Source organism: Mustela lutreola, chromosome 1, assembly GCF_030435805.1.
Source record: "Mustela lutreola isolate mMusLut2 chromosome 1, mMusLut2.pri, whole genome shotgun sequence".
NCBI lineage: Eukaryota > Metazoa > Chordata > Mammalia > Carnivora > Mustelidae > Mustela > Mustela lutreola.
In genome coordinates, this window is record NC_081290.1 from 247,514,016 (window position 1) to 247,529,862 (window position 15,847).

The window sequence follows — 15,847 nt, forward strand, 5'->3', positions numbered from 1 at the left end:
CCTGGAGAAGCCACTCAAGAGCTTTATGGCTCTGCTTTGTTTCTGTTTGTGTTTGTCCATAACACGGATTGCGGTCCATGACGCTGGGGGAGGGGGGAGTGCCTCTGCTATGTCTTCACCTCTGACACAGAGCCCTGGCTTGCAGGCAGCTCAAGAAATGCAATCCTCACTAGCCAAAGACTCAGGAAGGCAACAGGTCCTTAAGAAAAGCAAGACACGGTGAAGAAGGAACAAACTCCTCCCTCCAGCAATTCCCCACTGTTCTGGGATACGAGCCAAGCCTAGCCTCTAGACTAGGGTGGACAGAGATGATGCATTCAAAAGGACTGATGCATTCAAAAGGACTATTGCATCCAAAAGAGATTTCTGCAGCCAATGCCAGGGTTCCAGCCCAGAGCTTCCTGGGAGAGTAGCTTGAGAGGCGGGCAGAAGGGGTCATGCTGAGGCCAGCCTCCGACCTTCGGGCACTGGCGATCATGGTCACACCAGCTATGGAGAAATTTTTTTCTTTTAAAGTTGACTCTTCAGGTTTTTAGAGCAAAAAGAAATCTTCAAGATCACCCAATCCAATTCCCAAATTTTTCAAATAGGAAAACTGAGGTCTTGGTCAGGAAAGAGACTGGATCTTTCCTCGTTCTAGCATAACACAGTTCTAAACCTCTTCTTAACTGGGTCCCACATGGATATGGAACGAGAGGGGTAGATGGTCACCAGTACTTCCCATGCTGGTTTTTAAAATGTCCAAACTCAATTACTGACTGACAGGTGATTCAGGTTTAAAGAAAAGTATGAGGTTTGACTAAGGCTCCAAGTGAAGGACCCACTTGCTTGAGATCATACAGCTAGAAAAAGGTTGTACCAGAACTCAAGCACGGATTGATCTGGTTCCAAAGTCCTTCCTTTCTCCACTGGCTCATGCTGCCACCCACGCTGCCTCTAGGCTCAGAAGAGAGGAAGAAAAACAGGACAGACAGACACCCTGAGAGTCTGAGTAAGGGTTCCACTGGCCACATACTTCCTGGGGGATCCCTTCTTTTGCCTGAGATCCTAAGCCGGGTGCTGGAGACACGGAGAGGAAATGAGATCCAGAAGTGCAGAGACTAGTAGGGAACTCCCAGGGAGATTCTAAATGAGCAGTGATAAAGGTTGGAGGAGAAGCACACACAGTCCTCTAAATTCTAAGAAAGAATGAGGCTGAAGAACAGAACAAGAAAGGTATGTGTGAAAGAACTGGCCCTCAGGGTCCTGCCTGAGGATGCGGAGTTTCCCCTCTCCTCCCACCCACCACCACCCTGACCCCTGCCCCCAAGCCCCGGGCCACAGTCATCTTTGTGCTGGCGGAGCACAGCGCCATGCCTGGCCCGCAGAGGCAGGCACGACAAAGTTGCTGAGTCAGTACACAGATGAATGAAACTCCCACCCCAAAGGGAATCGAGATGCAGCTCCAGTCCCTGCAGAGAAAGGGACTGCCCACCCAGTGGGGTCCTGTGCCCCCTCCATCTGTAGAAGGGCAGGAGGCAGCTGGCGGGTCCAAAAATGCTGACACAGACAGGGACAAGAGCTTCCAGCCCCAACTGACTTTTCCATGGCAACGAGCTGACAGAAAACTGCACGGGAGACCAAGAAACCAGTTTTAAAATAAAGACACAAAACACTGAGTCTAACATCACACTTGCAAAGCAAGAGCTCAGCCTCCCAGGCCCCAAGGAGGGGTAGACACATTCAGGAAAAAAGGTACTGCCTTCCAAGCCGCCTGTCCAAGCCGCCCGTTCCCCTGCCAAGGGCCCCCTGTGCCTCCCCTCCTCCTGGGTACTCCTCCAAGAGTTGCCAGGCACAATCTCTCTTGCTCTGCGCTCTCCAGGCACTGCAGCAGATCTGACAAGCTACGGTAGGGGCTCCCCCAGGGCTGGAGCCGGCCCTGTCCTCCAGCACACAGGCTGTAGCAGTCAGCTTCCTGTCACACTGCAGCGGCAGTGGCTGCCGCAGGGGGCCAAGGAGGAAGAGCAGGGCAGAGACCTCTTTTTTCCTTCTGTCTCCTGATGGTCAAATCCTGCTTCATCCTTCAGGGCTCAGCTGTATTTGCCTTCATCTCCCCAGGATGACTCAATCGCATGCACCTTCCGGTGTAAATCCAAAGCCCTGTGTTTACATTTCAAATATAAAACTTTTCATTATACTTCTGCTTGCAGCAGTCCACAAGACAGTCTACTTTGCATTCTACGTCTGCTTCCTCATTCTGGCCCCCTCCTCCCTAGTAGAGTGCCTGGTCTGTGATAAAGTCTCCTTAAATGTTGTCTGAATTGTCAATAGCATGAGAAAACATTCTTAATTTGAGTAGCTGGAGACCAACCCTCCCTCGGTGTATGGGCGTCCATCCACTAAGACTAGCCTGTGCCTCCAAAGCCTTGGGAGCTTCAGGAGTGTGATGGCGGTACACCCTCTCTGATGCTGCTGTCATCCACTGGCTTCCTCCACGGGCTTTCTGTCTACTCCCCCTGCACTCTCCTATAGATGCTACCATATTTGAAAGGATACCCCCGAGTGCGCTGGGCTCCATTCTAGCTACACCACCTCCTCCTGTCTGTGCGAACTGGGGCAAGTCATTTAATCTCTTTGAACCTAGTCTGCGGAAAGCGAACAATCCCCGCACTGGGCTCTGTTCTCAGTGTAAAGTCTGCTTGAAATTCTCTCCGTCTGCCCCCTCTCACACACACACGCTTTCTCTCTAAAATAAATAAATAAAATCTTAGATAAAATAAAAGCGGTGAGGTGCTATGTGTGCAAATCTACGGTAATGGAGTATGGTTTCCAACATTTTGTGAAAGAGGAAGCTGAGGCCTACATTCAGGAAGTGACTTGTCCACGATCACACAGGGAGGCAGTGGCAAAGGAGGGTCCAGGTCTAACTCCTGGTTTGGAGCTTTTTCCTTAACCTTATGCTGCTTTAGAAATCCCATCCAGGCATTCTTTGGGCAAAAGCAATTCCACATTCCATTAGACTGAGAAGCAATTTGGATCACCTGCGGAGTATGAATCCCTGAGACGGAACGGAGGCCAGCTCTGTACTTCCAGGCATAATGCCACCTGAAACATTCTGGGCAGGGAGTTAACTCTCACTGGCCCACCAAACCTTTCCTCGCAGCCTCTCCATCCCTGCTAACTAGCCCCGCGGCAGAAAGGCCATCCTGGCAGGTCGAACAGCCTTGCCCAGGTCTTCCAATCCAACTCCAAAAACAAAATAATGAATTCCACACGGCAGGTACTGGAGAAGCAGACTGGGAAGCCCGGACAGAGCACAGAGGAAAACTGGTATGGCTCCGACGGCAGACTTCAATGGAAAACCACGGAGGTGACTCCAGCTCTCGACTCAGTAAGTAGGGACATCGATTCCCTAGGGTATAGCATCAGCAGAAATAGATCTCAGAGAGACAGGAGGGACACACAGGTCTCACCGCCCAGATTCTAACCACTTCCAGGCCCACATGCCAGAGACGTCACTGAGTGAAGCCTCCTTGGACCTCAGCAATGACTTTGAAAAGAAGAGAGAAAGAGAGGGAGGGAATGTCTTTGTTGAGAACCTGAGCCCTTTTGTGGTGTAATGGTTAACTCTGTGCCACCCTGGCCAGCTTATAGTGACCAGCTGTTTGGTTAAACACCCATCTAGATGTTGCTATGAAAGTATTTTTTTTGAGATATGAGTAAGTTACAGTCAATTGTGGTGGGCCTCATCCAAACAGTTGAAGGCCTTAACAGCCAAGACTGATGTTTCCTGAAGAAGGAATCCTGCCTCAAGGCTGCACTACAGAAACCCTGCTTGAGTTTCCAGCCTTTGGATTCAGGACTGCAACATCAACGCTTACCTAAATCTCCAGCCTGCTGGCTTGCCCCAAAGACTTCAAACCTGGCAGCCTCCACGATCATGTGAAACAATTCTTTAAAATAAATCTAGATAGAGAGAGAGAGATAGATCGATTGGCCCTATCAGTTCTGTTTCTTTGGAGAACCCCAACTAATACATGAATACATGAGAGGCTGGGTGTTTTCATCTAGCGTACTTCATGTAATCCTCTAAAAGACCTGAGAGGTAGGTCTTGCTATTCTGATGTTTACTTACAGATAAAGAAACTGAGGTCCAGAGAGTTGAGTCACTTGGTAAAGGATTTCCCAAAGCCCATGCTTTACTGATTTCATCATAGGGCCTGAAGAAGCAGAATTTCTCTGAAGAACACTAGGACAAGAATTTTTCACAAACAGTATTGCTGCTTCCGGAGTTCTCCTTCTCCAGGGGGGTGCAGTTCATGCCAGCAAGAACTGGGGGTACGAATAGTTTTGTTCATTCAAGCAGGACACCCTGCTTTTGCAAAACATGGTCTTTAGGCTCTCCACTCTCCCCTGGGATGTTTCTGATGTGGGATTTGGGTCTGCATCTATCCTCCAGGGTCTCATCGTTTTTAAAGCTGAGCTCTGAGTGTCGAATGTCGAGTGTTGGGGGAAGACGAGGATTTTGTTTATCTATGAGTGGTTTTCAGCCTGAAGGCAAATCCAGGCTGCAGCCTATTTCTATCTGACTCCTGGTGGGAAGAGGGTAGATAGACTGTGTTCTCTGCTCAAATAACAGGCCATGAAGGGGCTGCGTTCCCCAAGGCGGTGATGGCGCAAGCAGGCTTTGCTCCGCCTCCCCAGGCTGCCCTCTCCTCACCCCAGGCCGCTCACCACTGCCTCCAGGGAAGCGGGGGAATTCCTCCCCTGAACCACATCAGCCCAAGGAAGGACAAACCTCTTTCCTCTGTTCCCACTAGTGCAGCAGAAGCAGGGCAAGCTTTGCAGGTGGAAGTTTACTAAATGTGAGGGGCACTAAAAAGAAAGAATCCCAGCAATCCAAAAAAACATCTACAGGCAGGAAGAGTTGCCAAGGTGAGGTTTCTGACTCTTTAATTTCATCTCTCTCCCTCCAAGGGGTTGGGACATACATCTGCAGCAGCCATTCCTTCCTGTCATTTGAAACTCCCACAGTTCCCACTTGGTCACTGTCTTGCTTATTGCCCCTAAGACACAGCCTCCCAGAGCAGTACTTACTGACTTGTTAAGGTACATAGAAGAAATGACCCTGTTTGACATACTGGCTAAAGGGACAAGTGACTGTGTGGTCCCAAAACTGGCTTCTGCCAGCACAAGCACAGCCAGTCCTGTCTGGGGATCACACTTTTCCCACCCTGGTTGGGAAACCTGTCCTACCGAGCCTTGCTGCCCTTGGGACCCAAGTCAGGAGATCCAGAATCAACTCTGCCTTCTGGCTAAGCCAATCCTCGAATTTCTGAGCTCTGGTCTAGGGGGTCCTACTTACTCCTCTGATAATGGCGTGGAATGGGGTGACAAGCAGATGACATCACTTCTCTGATGAAATCTCAAAGAGAGAAGTGGCTTTACCCATATAGACTAAAGGGCCCTCCTCTGAGGACCAGGAAAAGTCCTCCTTTCCCTTAGGAAGCCTGTTGGAACAGGTGCATTGTTTCCTGTGTTACTGAAAAACCAGGGAATCCCCCGCCTCCTTTGCAGCTGGTGTTACTGTGTACCCCTTCTTTCCCCCCCAAAAAAGAGTTACATGCATGTTTACAGTAGCCCCTAGAGCTTAGGGTCACCATCAGCCAGCACTCCAGGGAGAGGCAAAAGCTAGTGGTAATACCAAGAATAACCAGCATTTACTGAGCATGTACAATGGACTAAGAACTACTCTGAGCACCTCACATGCATTAACTTGCTAGTCAATCTTCACCACAACCCCTAGACTTAGGTCCTTTCATTATACCCATTTTACAGACAAGAAAACCAAGGTGCTGAGAGAGTAAATGACTTGTCCAATAGTATATAACTTGTAAGTGTCATCTCTGTTCCTCCTGCCAGTCTCATGAGGTAGGCAGGATATAGGCAGGGAAATTGACTGTTTGCCTTCTGCAGACTAGGTTCAAAGAGATTAAATGACCAGGAATGGATGGATGTCCACTGCTATCAGTAAGGTTCTTTTAGCAGCTGACTTTGAATGAGTGAGGTTTCCAAGGCTCCTTATTATAAATAAATAAATAAATATATATATTATACATATATTTTCTATATCTAAAAATATATCTATAGATATATATATTTCTCTCCTTCCCTTAGATGGAAAGAAGGCCTAGGAGAGCCTTATTCCCATGACCAGGCACACATTTCCCTGTCATTGTATCTGAACACTACATACTTAAAGCTTCCTGGGTGTCCACTCTACCCAGGTGCTGCTCTAGAAGTGGCCTCACACGTGAACCTACTTGTGTCCGAGATGGAGTGAGACACAGAAAGCAGAGTCTTCCCAGTGGAAGGGCAAAGGCTTAGAGGGACCCAGGGCTACCATCCAAGTCCTGTGGGGATTTAGACCAAGTTTCTTAATCTCAGAGTTTCAATTTCCTTATCTATGAAACAAAAAAAGCAAAGAAACTCTTTCAGGGTGGTTATAAGGAAAATAAAAAGAGAAGCATGAAATTTTACAGCAGAGAAAGAAAACATGTTTACTAAGTACCTATGTGTCAGACTTTATATGTATGTATCTCATTTATATTTCACAGAAACCCCATGTGATAGCTTCTCCCCTTTATCATTAAGGAAACTGAAGCTCAGAGAGGTTAATATTTGTTCACTGTCACATAGTGGCATGGCTGAGTCGTGAACCTAAACCCTCTGGCTTGAGTCTGGAAACTTCACCGCCACACCAACTGCCTCTCTAAAAAGGCCTAACAGGCTCCCCAGTTCCATTGAGGGGGCACCTCAGGCCTTTCCCTGTCAGTGTGGCCCTCTCCTAAGGGGTGAGGTGGCACATGCCTCCCCAGTCTTGGTGTCTGTAAGATTTCCATAAAATAAAGGAATGGATATTCCAGGCTTGAACTTAGTGATCAAAGGGAAGGGCCCTTCTGCCTCTTCTCTCAAGTTTCTGGGTGGGATTCCTCCCTGGACTTTCAGATCCCATGGAGAAGAGAAGAGGCCATCGTGGTAAGGTCACTGTGGTTTGACCTTGAGGGACCAGAGGCTATTCCTTTGCAGAGCCTTGAGCACCCATGCCTGGGAGGTGGCAGCTGCTGCTGTCTGGGACGTGGGTACAGAGATGGGCCTTTGGCAGCACCAGGCCCTGGGGGTGACTCAGCACCATCTGGCTCTGGCCCTCTGCCCCTGCAGGACAAACCGCAGAAATCATGGGTCCTCAGAGCGGGCGTGTGGCCTGGCTCTGTGCAGTCCTAGTAGTTGATGCGGTCCCACCTGATGCCCACTCCCGGTCACCCAGCCCTGTGGGGTCTGCGGAAAAAGATCAAGATGATGTTTCCTCTTTTCCATCCTCATTTTTGCTGTCCTAATTTAGGCCCTCATCCTCACTTCCCTAGCACAATAATATTAACTAACATGCACGTGAAACACATTTTTTGTTGTTGTTGTTGTTTTAAAAAAATTGTGCTAAAACATATCCGACATAAAGTTTGCCCTTTTAACCATGTGTAAGTGCACACAGCTCCGTGGGATGAGGCACGATCGCATGGTGCAACCGCCACCACATCTTCATGTCTTCCCGTGACGAAGCTCTGTACGCATTAAAGAATAACGTCCCATCTCCCCCCTCCTCAGCCCCTGCCACCTGCCGTCCTATTTCCTGTCTCTCTGAGCACAACTGCTCTCAGTACCGGCTATGAGTGGAGTCACATAGCGTTTGCCCTTTGTGACTGGCTTATGTCACTGAGCGTGACACCCTCGACAGATCTCCGTGCCGTAGCGTGCATTAGAATGGCCTTCCTTTCCAAGACTGAGCGTCCCAAAAAGACCATTTGCTTACTTAATCCTCCCAAGAGCCCTCTGAAGCAGATACGTTATTATGTCCACTGTACAGAAAGGAAATGGACGGACAGAGAGATGAAGTGCTTGGATCCCTCTGCTGACAAGGAGCAGAGCTGAGATTGAGGCCCAGGAGGTGGCTTTCCAGAACCTCATGCTTCCTCACTCTGCCGTGAGCTCTGCGTCTTCTCCCCAACATCCCTCTTACTTACAGGCCTCCTGAGCTCCACTCCCCCATCAGGGCAGTGATCTTTCTAAAGGACCAATCTAGTATTTTACTGCTCTCCTTCAACCCCTTCCTGGATTCCCCACCTATGGGTGATCTTAAACCCACTAGCACAGCCTTCAGGCCCGGCCCTGACCCAGCTCCCACCTCCTTTTCTGGCCACTCCCCACGGCTCTCCCAAACCTTAGTCCTCAATACCCAGACTCTGCCTTTTAACCTGCTGTTCTCTCTACCTGCATTGCCCGCTCCCCAAATGCATCTTTGAAGGCCTAGCCTAAATATGCCCCCTCCTCCCCGGAACTCTCCAGGCAGTTTGTCCTGCTTTCCTCTATGCTTCTGTAGAACCCAAACGCTGCTCTGTAAGAACACTGCTCCCATTCCCCTGGCTGGTCAGTTTAGTCCTCCATGCCCCACATATTAGAATATGAAGACTCCTTTTCAATATCAGAGAACCTCAGGATCTTTTCAGACACGCTGATCAAGCAACACATAATAGTAAGAAGTCACTATGAATTCAATAAGCTTTTAAATGTAACTGTATCTGACTCAATATGACCCCATCTCCAAATATTTGAAAGCAATGCTGTTTAGAGGTGTAAGTAGTGATTTGGGGATCCTATTCTCTACCCTGGATTCTAGGTCCCAGAGCTTACAGTTTGTGAACCACTGCTCTGGCCCAGAAAGTGAGTTTCTAATGCAGTGGAAGTAACATTGATGGCCTCTATTATATTCTGGGCTGTGCCAGTCATTTCTCATTTTTAACTCCTTTAAATCTCAAAAAAAAAAAATCCATATTTTTTCCAGACAAGAAAACCAAGGCTTGGAAAGGTAAAGTATGCCTGGACAGAGGTGACACAGTGAAAGAAAGGCAGCGTGGGATGTGACGCTCTGTGTTTTCCTCCTTTGCTGTATTACCTCTGGGGTAAGGACCACAAGGTATCCATCTCTGAGTTCCTACCGCCCCCCTTAGAGCAGTGTTCAGGAAATGCCGGGGACACAGCTGGCACGAACCAGAGAGCCCTTCCCCCCACATTCTCAGGTCCCCCATTTGTACCAGCATCTCTGGCCAGGTTTCCCCAGCTGCAGGTAGCACAGAGGAGAAGGCATGGTGCAAAACTCGGGAGATGGCAAGGCATGGCCCACTTCTCCTCTATATGCTATTTCCCTCATTAAGGAGGTATCTCCTCCCCAAGCCTGGCTCTAGATGCCCCCCTTCATTAGCAGCCCTCTGCCTCCCTGCTCTCGTCCTTCCCCCCATACTTCCTTTCCATCTCCACCTCAGCCTGCTCTCAGCTAACAGTGGTCTCAGACTAGTTCCTACCAGATCTTAATGCTGGTAGAGCCAGATGTGGGCTTCCCATGGCCACTTGTGGTTTTTGTTTTTAAATATTTTATTTATTGATTTGTCAGAGAGAGTGAGAGAGCACAAGAAAGGGGAGCATCAGGGAGAGGGAAAGCAGGCTCCACGCTGAGCAAGGAGCCTGATGTGGGACTTGATCCCAGGGCCCTGGGATCATGACCTGAGCCGAAGGCAGACACTTAATGACTGAGCCACTCAGGAACCCCACCACTTGGGTTTTAAAGCAAAAGGACAGATTGCTCAAAAGTCTATCTGGTCAGGAGCCATGGGAGGAAAAGAATGGATTTCAGAGTCAAGCATCTCCTGGAATCCATCCTTGATTCGGCTCCTTCCTTTTTGAATGCCCTCAGGTAAAGCACTTCCTTTCTGTGAACCATAATGTCCTCAGGTGGAAAACAGGACTACAGCCCATCTCACAGGCTATTCAAAGGCTATATGACCTTGCATCGTGTGGTGGGTTAGTGGCCCTCCAAAAGATATGCCCATATCTTACCCCCCAGAACCTGTGAATGTGTCCTTATTTGGAAAAAAGTCTTTAGCGATGTGATTAAGTTAAGGATCTTGAGATAAAAAAATTGCCTGGATTATCTGCATGGACCCTAAGCACCATCACAAATGTCCTCTTAAGAGAAAGGCAGAAGGAGGTGGGAGGATGGGGATGCCAGGTGATGGGTATTAAGAAGGGCACGTGTGGTGATGAGCACTGGGTATTGTATGCAACTAATGAATCACTGAACACTAATCAAAAACCAATGGTGTACTATATGTTGGCTAACTGAATATAATAAAAAATGTTTTTTAAATAAATAAAAAAAACAACAATAACAAAAGAGAAAAAGGCAGAGGGGCTTCTGACACAGAGAGAAAAGAGGAGGAGGCATGTGACCTTGGAGACAAAGACTGGGGTGATGGGGGCCACAAGTCGTGGAATGCCGACAGCCATCCGGAGCTGGAAGAAGCAAATGGTGTGTTCCCCCCATATAGTCTTTGCAGATGTAATTTTGCGACTATGTTCAGGGCCTTGAGATAAGATCATCTGGGATTACCCAGGTGGGCCCTAAATCCGATGACAAGAGTCCTTATAAGAGTCAGACCGGAGAGACAGACACAAACAGGAGAAGGCCATGTGAAGACAGAAGCAGAGAATGTTCTCAGCCATAAACCAAACAACACCAGGAGCCACCTCAAGACGAAAGAGGCAAGGACGGATGCTCTCCTGGGCCTCTGGAGGGAGCACAGCCTGCCGACACCTTGTTTTCAGACAGAACTGTGCCCCTCAGACTGTGGTACTTCAATTGTTGCAGTCCTGGGAATCAAACACTGTGCTTATCTCCTTAGCTCATCACACATGACATCCATCTTCTGCTTTATGTCGGAGCCATATGGGCCACATGTATAAAAACGTGGGCCTCTCAGGGAGGGGGACTTTGTCTGATGAGGGTCACTCCTATAGCCCTAACGATCAGCATGGTGTCAAGCACACGGTAAAGGCCCAATCTGTTGGTCTGAATACATGAGTGAACTGTAGTCCTACAAGGGCAGAGGCCGTATGTGATTTACTTCCACATCCTCAGCACCCAAAGTAGAGCACCACACTCCAGACCTGTGGAACAGCCCCCTCCTTTCTAGTGCCAAAGGGGCAAATCTTATCATGCCAGTAACCAGAAATAAACCTATGGGCTTCAAAGAGGCCTTCAGTTCTTTCTAGACCTTGTTTCCAAGCTCCTTCTAAACAGAAGCCTTGGAGAGAACCCACGACTGCAGAATCCCAGGAATGATATTGTTTAATTAAACAGAGACTCAAGTCACCAGCCTCTGGCTCAGGCTGGGCCTCTGGGACCTGAGCAGGCAACATTTCATCATTAGGAGGAAAGGAGATGACAAACTCTTTCCTGAAAGAACCCAGCAGGCAGTCAGAATTACTGGATGTGGATAAATAAAACCATTATTTCCGAATACATATCCCAGGCAGCACTAAATGCATTCTCCGTATCACAGGCAGGACTAAATTTAGAACTGGCAGTTTGAATCATATGCTGATTCCTGAAGAGAAATACCAAATTCAAGGGGGGGGGGGATCAAGTGAAATATGAAAATAAAAATGCAGTCTTAATCCCTCAGAGCAAGCTGTCAAGAGAGGTGAGGGCAAAGTTTCCTGCACAGAAGTCTGACTAGAAAGGCCATGGGCCGCGCTGGGGGTCCCAGGGACTGCAGCATGTGGGGAAGCCTCTGGAGCATGTCTCTGTGCGGAACTGCAGGGGCAGGAGGGGAATCTGCATGCTGAGCAGTGATGTGGGCACACTGTTGCCACAGCGCTGCCACACGCTGTCGCACTGAAGCCTTTTCCCAATCCTGCTGTGAGGGTGCTGTCACCCCCATTCTGCGGATGAACCAAGTCCAGCGGGGTGAGGGGGCTTGCCCGGCTCACAGAGTCAGGGAGCAGGAGAACAGGGACTTATTTTAATCAAGTTCTAATTTTAGAATAGTGTGAGATTTTATAGAGAAGTTGAAAAGATAGTATAGCTCCCAAGTGCCTCTCCCCAAATAGGGGGGCCTTCTTATTAACCTCTTATGTGAGTGTGTGGCTCATCTGTCACAACAAAGGGACCACTATTATTCACTAAATGCTACACTCTGTTTAGACTCCCAGAGGTTCCCCTATGGTCCTTCTGCTCCAGAAGGCCATCTGGGACACCACGGAAGGCTTAGTTGTCACGTCTCCTCAGGATCCTCAGGTCTGTTACTGATTTCTGACTTCCCTGTGCTTGTTGGCCTTGACCATTTTAGAAGTACTAGACGGTATCTTGTAGGACGCCTCTCAGATTATTTTTTTCTGACGTTTTACTCATGGTTAGGCTGGGATTCACAGAAGTGAAGGGCCCTCCTCATTGCGTCATATCCAAGGTATTTAATATTGACTTAGTTTATCATTGATGCTGTTCACCCCGATCATCTGGCCTTAGTAACATTCGCTGGGTTTCTTCCCTGTAAAGTTCTGCTTCCTTCCACCAGCCACCCCTGTCTACGCTTTGGAAGCAAGTCACTGAGCAGAGCCCACACTCAGGGAATGGGAAGTTAGGTTCCAGCTCTTTCACAGGGGAGAACCTACATAAATTATGTGGAATTGTTCTGTATGGGAGAGCAGGAACTAAAATCTGGTCTATGTGAGACACCACCTATAATATGCTCCATCCCTCCATTTTTCTCTCTCATTGCATCCTGTTTTTTTCCTTGACAGTATTTCTCATAATTTGCAATCACATATTTACCAATGTTTTATGTATTTACCAATTTGTTGCCTAACCTCTGCAACTCCCTGTGTTCCCAGGTTATCAGGCATCACGAGGTCAGGGACAGTTTTGCTCATTGCTGTAACCCTAGGGCCAAGCAGAATGCCTGACACTTAGTAGATGCCCAGTAAATGCTTGGAAAATCCTGGTAGTATGGCAACAAGACGATGCCATCCCTGCCCTTGGGGCAGGCACATATGAAAAACTTATTATGTAAACATCCACATACACACAAAGTAGAGACAATATTCTACATAATTCTTAATTGCAAGCAGCTCATAATGAATATTAAAATATACATGTAGGCAAAGTGCATGGGAATATAGGATACCCCAGGTGCTTGCAGGAGGAAATGTTTGGGTGGGCCTGAAAGGATGGATAAGATATTAGGGTGTCAAAGGGCAGAGGGCATAGCTCAGGTAGAGGGAACTGGAAGGCAGGTGAGTGCAGGCATATTCAGGGAATGGGGCTAGGGACAAGGTGCCAGTGAATGGGTTAAGAAAAGTTTGGGAAGGCAGCTGACAGCAAACTGAGCCATTCCCTCCAGCCCAGCAGGGGGACAGGCTACTCTGGGGCAGCAAGAGCCTCTCCTCTTATAGCTTGCTCAGGGTACCGGTGGCGGCTCATAGGCTCTGAGAAGTAGGACTGTTCTTGTGACCGAGAAGCTCATTTCCAGACTGCTCATTCCCCAAAGTGCTCATGCTTGCTGAGGCTATCTACTCAAGATCCATTCTCCCAGATTTCAGTCAGGGAAGCCACGTGTCCAGCCACAAGACTAATTTCCCAGCCTTCATTATGATTAGGTGTGGCTAATCGTAATGAATCAACTAGAATCAACTACATTTGGGCCAATAAGTTGCAGATGGGCACTGTTGGGTATCACCTCTGGGTAAGTGTCTTAACAAGGGCTACTTTTTGTGTTCTTTCCATCTGTTTACCTCCTGCCTGAATATGGATGTGACAGCCAGAACTCCAGCAACTATATTAGACCATGAGAAAGCCTTGAAGAAGAAAGTCTAAGGACTTTCTTAACCTTACTACGCTAGCCCCAGACTGAACATCACCAAGACTTCTTGTACATGTGTGTATCAGTCTCCTCAGGCCACCAATGACAAATACCACAGACTGGGTGGCTTAAAGAATAGAAATGTGTTCTCGCACATTTCTGGAAGCTAGAAATCCAAAATCAACATGCTGTTAAGGTTGGTTTCTGGTGAACCCTCTCTTCCTGGCTTATAGATGGCCTTTCCGCTGTGCCCACATGAAGGGAGAATGATCTCCAGTGTCTCTTTCTCTTCTGGAAGCAGCATGGTTTCTGTTTCTTTCTCTAGAGCAAGGAGCTTATTAAGACTGTGAGTGATCACTTCGAAATGGCACAGTAACTGGGGGCTGGTAAATCCAGAAAGCTCTGAAACTGGGACATTTGGTGTGTGACTCTATGAGGAAATAGCAAGAAGACAGGAGTCCAGAGAAAGGCCAGGGTAGGTGGAAACATGAAATACTGAGAATGAAGTCAATACAACTGACCCAGAGTTCCTTTCTTGGTATAGCACAACAGGTGGCATCTTACCAAGAGAAAGAATCCCCACTCTGCTACTCACTACTTATAAGCTCAGTAATTTGGGGGTGTTAACAGCCCAGAGCCTTAGCTGCCTCATGTAAAATGAAGATGATATCTGTCTCTTGTGGGGATTAAATACCCAAACATTATACATAATACATATACATAATAGCTCCGCCAGAGTGCAGTAACAAGTCACAAGAGCCTACATATACAGGTCTTATCTTTGCCAGGCACTGTATTATACACATGACATGAGTTCTTTCATTTAATCTTCACCAGGAGGTAGATGCTATTGAAGAATTTAAAAACTGTTGGTTTCTCCCCAAAGCGATGCCAAGCCACATCCTTGGGTATTTTTAGAAGAAATGTACCAGTCCTTGGAAGGCTCTTTGCAGATCCAACCCATAAAAAGCAGCTGAATTGACATCTATTTTGTAACCATTTGCAATCCCTAAAGGTTGCTGCAAATGGCAGAGACCTTTATCTCCCAGTCTCCCCAGCAGGAGTTCAGAGAACTCACTAAAAGCCCCTTTCTAACCCCCATTTCATGAGAAGAAAGACAGTAAAGAACTTGGAGCATGCTATTGAAAAAGAGTGACCAGACTGGGCAAAGGAGGGAATGGGGAGTCATTGATCAACGGGCAGAGTTTCAGTATGGGAAGATGACAAAGTTCCAGAGATAGATGGTGGGGACAGGGACACAACAATGTCAGTGTAATTAATGCCACTGAATTGTAATGGAAAATGATTAAAATGGCAAGTTTTGTTATGTGTATTTTACCAGAATAAAAGCTATAATAGTAATAGTAACCAAAATAATAAATAGAGTAACTGTGGTAGCAAGTAGTCTAAATCCCACATTTGCTAGAAAGCACATGAAAGAACTCAGGTGTACTTAGGGCTAAGTTTAAGGCTAAGTTCTAGGCTAAGAAAACTATTCTGGTTTTGAGAATGATGATATTCCCCATTCCTTATCAAGCACACCACATATGTAGGCCCTTTATCTGCATTATCTTTATCTCCAGTAGGGTTCTTCAAGGCATTTCTTGCTTAGAGAGATCAGGTGACCAGTCCAGGATCACACAACTAGAAAGCAGCAGAGATGGGATATGAAACAAATCGGTTCAAAATACCATGTCCTTCTACACCATGCTGCTCCTCACTCAAATACTCATTAGATAACCTGGATTTTAAAATGCTGGTGATTTCTTTTAATCTTATTATTCTGAATCAGGAGATGGGATACAGAAAAGTCAGATATCCATCTTTTTGAAGGCTCCCTACACTGCCAGGGCATGGAGGTGAACCCAACACAATGGCATGGGTGCCCTGGTTACTGATGCCCAGGGGTAACCATTCTAGTAGGAAGAACCTGGAAGACCTTTGAGACTAGAAGCAGCAGAAATGCCAGGTTGACACTACCAGGGGACTGCATTAGGACCCATGGACCACAGCTAGCTCCCATGGCTGCGGAGGAGGCCATCAGCCAACAGAGGACACAAAGCAACATCCAGATACAGTGAGAGCCACTGAAAGCATTTCCCTCCAGCTCCTTCAAGTGT

The 15,847-nt window shown here is 47.6% G+C and overlaps 1 protein-coding gene across 6 annotated transcripts in view; it reads right to left on the reverse strand.

Moving 5' to 3' along the window:
• The window catches only part of SERGEF (secretion regulating guanine nucleotide exchange factor), a 216,842-nt gene that overhangs the window by 19,763 nt on the left and 181,232 nt on the right, over positions 1–15,847 (reverse strand). The window contains exon 11 of one of the 6 annotated variants that reach the window (XR_009345400.1): positions 3,861–3,945. The exons of the other annotated variants lie outside the window; for them this stretch is intronic. The gene's annotated coding sequence lies outside the window, so the exon portion shown is untranslated. The remainder of the gene's footprint in view (positions 1–3,860; positions 3,946–15,847) is intronic. 6 annotated transcript variants of the gene reach the window in all.